This window comes from Magnolia sinica, chromosome 5, assembly GCF_029962835.1.
Source record: "Magnolia sinica isolate HGM2019 chromosome 5, MsV1, whole genome shotgun sequence".
In the NCBI taxonomy this organism is placed as follows: domain Eukaryota; kingdom Viridiplantae; phylum Streptophyta; class Magnoliopsida; order Magnoliales; family Magnoliaceae; genus Magnolia; species Magnolia sinica.
In genome coordinates this window covers 79908175-79915573 of record NC_080577.1, presented here as the reverse complement: position 1 = coordinate 79915573, position 7399 = coordinate 79908175, and the positions used below count along the sequence as shown (strand labels likewise).

At 39.1% G+C, this 7399-nt stretch overlaps 1 non-coding gene across 1 annotated transcript; it reads right to left on the bottom strand.

The window, feature by feature from the left end:
- Nucleotides 1–7015: 7015 nt before the first annotated feature.
- LOC131247760 (small nucleolar RNA R71) lies at nt 7016–7122 on the bottom strand. Its single transcript, XR_009172030.1, has one exon. It is a non-coding gene; the product is annotated as a small nucleolar RNA R71 (small nucleolar RNA).
- Between the last annotated feature and the right edge of the window lie 277 nt (nt 7123–7399).

Sequence of the window (7399 nt, the reverse complement as noted above, 5' to 3'; positions counted from 1 at the left end):
TAAAAAGACCATGAGCAAAATTTTGCAGTGCGGCTTTTACTGTCCCACAATGTTCAAAGATACTCATGAGTTTTGTAACCTTACGAGGGTTGTCAGAAATTAGGAGGATTGTCCGGTCGAAATATGATGCCACTAAACCTAATTCTTATCATTGAAGTATTTGATTGTTGGGGCATCAATTTCATGGGACCATTCCCCCAATCCTTTGGGAACATATGCATATTGTTGGCAGTAGACTATGTCACTAAGTGGTCGAAGCAATCCTGTGCCAAAATAATAATCATCAAATGGTCATTCAATTCTTAAAAGAAAATATCCTTTTCTGGTTTGGAACACCTCGAGCCATCATTAGTGATGGAGGGTTGCACTTTTATAATAGGTCATTCGAGAACTTAATGAAGAAATATGACATCTCTCACAAAGTGAGTACTCTGTATCACCTGAAAACAAGCGAGCAAGTTGAAATTTTCAACAGGAAAAGCAAACAAATTTTGGAAAAAATGGTTAACCCTGATCGTAAGCATTGATCAATACGTTTGATCGATGCTTTATGGGCCTACCATACAACTTTTAAGACCGCCCATTAGAATGTCTCCCTTCAGACTTATGTGAGGGAAAGCTTGCCACTTGCCTGTAGAGTTAGAACATAGACCCTACCAAGCTATCAAAAATTTTAATTTTAACTTGGACAACGCTGGCTCGCTGAACAAACTTCAGTTAAATGAATTCAAAGAAATCTGGAGCGACGCTTATGAGAACTCGAGAATTTACAAGGACAGGATGAAGGTATTCCATAACCAGAACATCCTTCGAAAATCATTCATAACCGGTCAAAAAGTCCTTCTATACAATTCTTGATTACATCTTTTTCTGGAAAAACTTCGATCTCGTTGGACCGACCCTTTCACTGTTATGAACGTTTATCCTCATGGGGCCATTGAGATAAAGAATCTGCCGAATGACAATGTTTTCAAAGTGAACGGACATTGTCTCAAGCCATTTGTTAAGAGGTTTGATTCAAAGGACATGTCCATACCTCTGATTGATCCTGTTTATCAAGATTGACTTCTGTAACGACCTTGAAATTTTCTGTGCTAATCTTTCCTTAAGTAGTTGTTTTGGGGTAATTAGCGCTTTACTCGATTGCTTGTGAATTTCGCATCAATCACTTTAAATTGTATCTGCATGGCTTTAAACGTGTAGATTAGTGAGCGCTACGTTACTCTGAAACCTGGGATCCATCGCTAAATCCAGTTGTTCTGGGGAATTTTTGGAAGATCTGGATCGGACCTGGACCGCGCGTCGAAAGTCCGATGGTGATGATCTTAGGCTGTTGCGGTCACCGAGTTGGGCTTGATCTTCACCTCAAAAATCAAGTCGATCTGATGTTCTGGGTCGATTTGATTGAGTTCGGAGTGAAGAGTGTGAGAACGGTTGGAATTTATTAAGCTTTTATTGAAATCTGAGTCGTGTCGCTTGCGCGACGATTTTAAGCATTCTGACCGTTGGATTCTGACCCAATTTCACCCTTTGATCAGGATAGTTGGCCCAGGCATATCCTAGTGCTTGTGGACCTGATCGAGTTTCCGTGACCGTTGAATTGAGTGTGGTCCGCCACGGCTGATCTGAAGAGCCGGTCGGTATGAAAACTCTGCTTGACCTAGATCCATGGTCAAGGAGCTTAAGTCTGACCTTTCGTGGTTATAGGCCCACCAGAAGTGCTTCGTTGGATCGAGGAAGGCTTACTTTGGTTATAACCTAAGTATACCTTGACCCTGGGGTTATTTTCATCAAGAATAGGCCTATTTATAGTCCTTAAACCCTAGCCCTCTTTTCCATACGATTTTCTCTAACCCTAGCTTGGAAAGAGAGTGGAAAAGAGAGAGAAAGTGAGAGAGATTAGTTGGTGAATCATCTTGGATTCTTCCTTGTTCTTCTTCATCTTTGAACCTTCACTTTGAATCGTTCTTCCGACGATTCTGAGTTCTTTTGGGTAAGTTAACCTAACCCTAACCTGTGTTAGAGCTTAGATTAGACTTGGTGTTATTGTATCTCATTTCTATCCTTATTTTAGGGTATTCTAACGCCGTTGACGAAGACAACCCGTCTAAATCAGTTCGGTGGTTCTTTCTTTGCTTAAGGTGCGGACTTTAAGTGTATAGGTTATGGTTTTCAAGGCTTTCAATCCCAGTTAGTGATTTATTCTTGTTATGGATGAGATTTCACATGTCAAATGTTATGTTTACATTGCTTTCCTGATATGCTTGTGCTATGACGAGATTTGTGTAATCTATGTGTATTTATAAAGTACCTTATACGTATAAAATACGCACTTGTGTTTGCCATGATTATTTGTCATGTATGTATGCTAGATGCATGTATGATGACTCCTTGGTCACAGGAATTGTCTAAGTGCCTGTATTCCAACATACGTCATGTATGTTGTTCCATGTATGCTAAGTGTTTGTAGAAATGCATGAATGACCTAAGTGTAACTGATTACACTAGTAGTGGGTGTTGAAAAGTGAATCTCAACACTCCTATTGATGCGCATGATTTCCTTTATGCAGTTACATTTCCAAGTTATTTAAATTCAAGCATCTCTTATGCTTACATTTATGTTAAGTTGAGTTTCTTCAGATGCTTATGTACCATGGTTTAAGTTGTTGTTCCATTACTGTTTTACAATCCATATGAATATCTGTAGTAGTGTAAAGTGTTTGGGACTATGCCTTAGTCCAGGAAATCGGTAATCGACTCTATATTCGTGGTTGAGATTGCTTTCGCCACGTAGGACGTATTAGACGAACCCGAGCCGTATTAGAGTTGGCGGCAGTGGTTTGGCCACGCGGAGTGTTTGCGCACTCTATGTCGTTCAATTCAACGTGCGCTCGTGTAAGTCGAGTTCGTCAAGTAACCCGATTGTCCGATGCATGTTCACCTTGTATTGGACGCTACTGCTTGAATCTAGGGTACCGAACTTACCAGTGACATCCTATTAACTATGATACTTGATCCGCTAAGACTCATGAGCCGGACATGGTGGTATGGGACACCGTGGTCGAGCTGTCGGCCTACGCTGGGGTGACGAGCCTCCCCGTAGTGACCAGTGAGAAACTAAACTCGTGAGCCGATTATGGTGGTATGGGACACTATATTCGTGCTGTCGGCCTACATTGATTGGTGACGAGCCCTTTGTAGTGACCTCGAGCATACCTGGATACCGCAATGAGGTGACGAGCCGAACTGTGGTAGGAAGGGCATGAAAGGCGTGCATTGATTGGTGACGAGCCCTTTGCTACGATCTCAAATATATGATCGTATGAGATGTCTAGGATTGACGACCCTAGTATGGATCACTATTTGGATGGTGATATGAGGAAGGTATCTTAGCTTCCCAATCCTGCTGTATGAAATGGACTAATAACAACTTGGTAATCATATCCATGCACCGCATTTGCATGTGCTTTGTAGATGTGGCGCACTTTGAGGCGATGTCATGCGTAACGTAAGATGAAGACGCTGAGGGTGTACGCGTGAGGGCACGCATCATACCGAATTCATACTTGCATTAACAAGAGTACTTAGGATTTATTTAATTGTTCTGCTTTATCATTACTGTTTGATTGAACTGATAACATGTTAACCAGTGGCTTATTGTTCCACTGAGTTGATCACTCACTCCCACGTTTCTGGGGCGGTGTTAAACACCCACCAGACTCTATCTTAGGCCCTGATGTTGCAGATGTGGATGCGACATCTGAGGCAGAGCGGGAGCTGGATGACGACGAGGCTGCCTTCTCCTATATGCAGTTTTCAGACGGGTTCTAGCGAGCCTCGGTCTGATGCGCGGGATCTCTGGGATTATTTTTTGGGATCTTAAATGATGTAATTTGATACTTATAATTTTGTTAAGTAACACTTTCATACGATCTGGCTTGTATATGTAATTCAGGGGTTTACACTTGTACACATATTTTCCTATAAGTCTTCCGCTTGCTTTATTCACTTATCCCTGAATCATATCTGTGTTTTGGCTTAATCTATTCCATGTTTTATGCACTAATACAGTCAACATACATCCATCATTAAATATGTTGCATAAGTGATGTTTTGGAACTCGGGAGCTGAGTTATGCTCGACCCCCGAATTTCAGGGCGTTACAACTTTCTAGTCTGATAGAGGTGTAGTTAGGTTTATTGCTTTCATAGGATTTAGGTTTAGGAAAGTTTTTTTTAATAAGTTTAGTCTTCATGCTAACCCATCTACATGTTGAGAACTTTGGAAAAGCTTTAATTCTCATTCTTTAGGAAGTACTTTTCCATCACTTCTCCTTTATTTTTGTTATCTCATGTGCATTGCATGCTTATCTTTTTTTACATTGAGGACAATGTGGACTTGAGGTTGGGGGGTGTGTTGAGGGTCAAATATTGCATATTATTCCCTAGTTATATTTTAGTTTTATGAATATGATACTGCTTAATGTCCTATTTTACTCATGTTTGTGTTGTAAGGTGAATTTAAGAGCTTGGATTGGAAAAGGTGCTAAAAGCATGGATTTGACGCTCAAAGATTACCAATGTACAAAATGGATCTTAGGAGACAAAGATTGAAGATTTTAAGGTCCTAAGATTCAAGGAAACTAAGTGAAGAAGGAAAGAAGTTGAAAGAACAAGTGTAAAATTCACATTGACTGTCTCATCGATCATCATTCGATGACAACGAGGACACATTCGATGACATTGTACATGGGTCGATGACATCGAATTTATAAATGAAAATTGAGTTGGTCGCTAGACAAATTGAAGGCATTTTTTGATGACTCAAAGACCTGCTCGATAACATCGAAGGCCTCTTCGATGATAACAAATTTATTGAAGAAATTGAAATAACTCGCTGGACTGTTTTGGACATATTATCGATTCCTCAAATAATGCTCGATGACATTGAAGGCACATTTGATGACACTAAAGGTGGTTCGATGACATAGAAGATTACGTAGTGTGGACAAAGTTACGTAGCGCGAAAAAAGAACAGGTTCAAGGCACCTTCGATGACATAGAACGACTTACGCAGAGTTACGTGGAGTGCGTAAATTTGAGGCAATTTCCAGATTTTTCCAAGTCGGTACGAAAGGGGGTATTGCACAACTATAAATAGGAGTCCTCAAGGCATCACTGGGCATATATCTAGGTTTTGGAGGAGCGAAGCACAAGGACAGAGAGCCGCCGCCAAGCATTGTTCTTCTTTCTTCCTTAGTTTTTCGTGTTTTCTTCTAGGGTTTTAGATCCAATCATGTCTATGGTTGGCTAAACCTCTTAGCTAGGGCTAAGAGGTGAAGTTTGTAGTGTGATGAGATGTTTCTATTGATTTGATTCATGTTTATGTTAAACTCTCCTTAATTCTAGTTTGATATTTAAGGAATACTTTCAGTTTTCAATGGTTTGTTGTGACTCAAATTACAATAGACTTGCAATAACTTTGAGTATCTTGTTTTCATGTATTGAGATTATGAAGTTAGTAAATCCTGTTGTTCACCATCGTCCCTTGGGCATGGTTGGATGATGGAATCCCTTCTAATCTTCATAATTCTCTTATGATTGATTGTGAGATGGGTATATCCTGTTGTTTGCCATTGTCTCCTGGGCATAGTTAAGTGATGGAATCACTTCCAGTCCCCATAACTCTCATCCATTAAGAATTAGGTCAATAGAAGTTTAGATTTGATCTTAATTGCTATATCTTTTAACTGGGTAAGATAGGACTCCGATTCCAGTTGTGTCCTTAAATCAAGCATAGTATTTCCCTGATTGTTATAAGTGGATCCTTGGAAACCCTAGTTCCCACCTTTGAATTCTTAAGTTTCTAATTAAATACCTCACAATTACAACCTTTAATTCCAGATTTAGATTTAGATCTTCTTCTAGTTCTACTTCTAGTTACTTTCAAAATACTCTTGAGATTAGTCCCTGTGGATTCTACCTCGGTCTTACCGAGATTATTACTACATCGCAACCCTACACTTAGGGTTGTGAATAAGTTTTTGGCGCCGTTGCCAGGAACTAACAGTTGCATTTTTCTGAGATTAACTAGTCTTAGAATTAGGTTAAGATTAGGGTTTGTTTACTTTCTATTTTTAGGTTAGGATTTTTCTGAATTACTTTTAGAAACTAATTTAGCTTTCTATTTCTAGGTTTAGAAACTTTCCTGATCCGTTTTTAGAAACTAATTTCTTTTTCTAATATGTTTTAAGAAACCAACTTTTTATTTTTTTTAGAAACTTTTCTAATTTGTTTTTAAAAACTAGTTTACTATCCTTTTTCTTTTTTAGAAACTAACTTACTTTCTCAGTTCTTTTTTAGAAACTAATTCACTTTTCCTTTTTTCTGCAGGATCCTAATATAGAAATTTCTAATTTGGTAACTTCTTTCTATTTCTAGATTTCTATTTCCCTCTTTCTTTTTAAGTTTATGTTAGATTCTGAAATTGAGGGCTGAGAATGTTTCATACCCAAGTGGGTCCGTGATAGCACTCGACGTCTTTTGAGTGAAGGAGGATTGGTCGAGGGGTTATCTACCTATCATAGAATTAGACACCACTTGAGATCCACAGAGTTAATTGAAGTTATGGCTGCCAATCAACCGGCCAATCAACCTCCAACCTCGTACTTTAAGAGACTATTTACAACCGGCGGGTGTGAGCATACCTTCATGCATGATTTTTTCAGAAAATACATGACATATGGATATCAAGCCAGGGGTGATCCAACTCCTTTCAAAATTTCATGGACTTGAATATGAAAATCCATATTACACATGAAAGAGTTTAATGAGATCATAGCCACTCTATATTTTCTGAACATGTTTGAGGACACGGTCAGGCTAAAACCTTTCCCTTCTCCTTGAAAGAGAAAGCTAAGACATGGTTGCATTCACTACGTACACAATCTATTAACAAATGAAATGACATGACAAGGGAGTTCATTAAGAAATTTTTTCCATACCATAAAACGAACACCCTCAGAAAGTTGATCATGAACTTCGCCCAAAAGGAAGATGAAACATTCTTCCAATGTTGGGAGCGGTTCAAGGATCTCGTTAATTCATGCCTACAACATGGTTTTGAAACTTGGCGAATAACAAGTTTTTTTTTTACGATGGGCTAATTTCTTCCATGCGCCAAATGGTCGAGACATGTGCAATAGGGAATTCATGAACAAAGAAGTCGATGATGTATGAGATTATTTTGACAAGCTTGCTGAAAACACACAATCATGAGACATCTCCCCAAAATCTAGCACCACTTCTAGGACTACTCAATCAAAGGAGAGGGGCTGAATTTATCTTCTGAAAGAAGATGATGATATAAATGCTAAGGTGGTTAATCTCACAAGAAAACT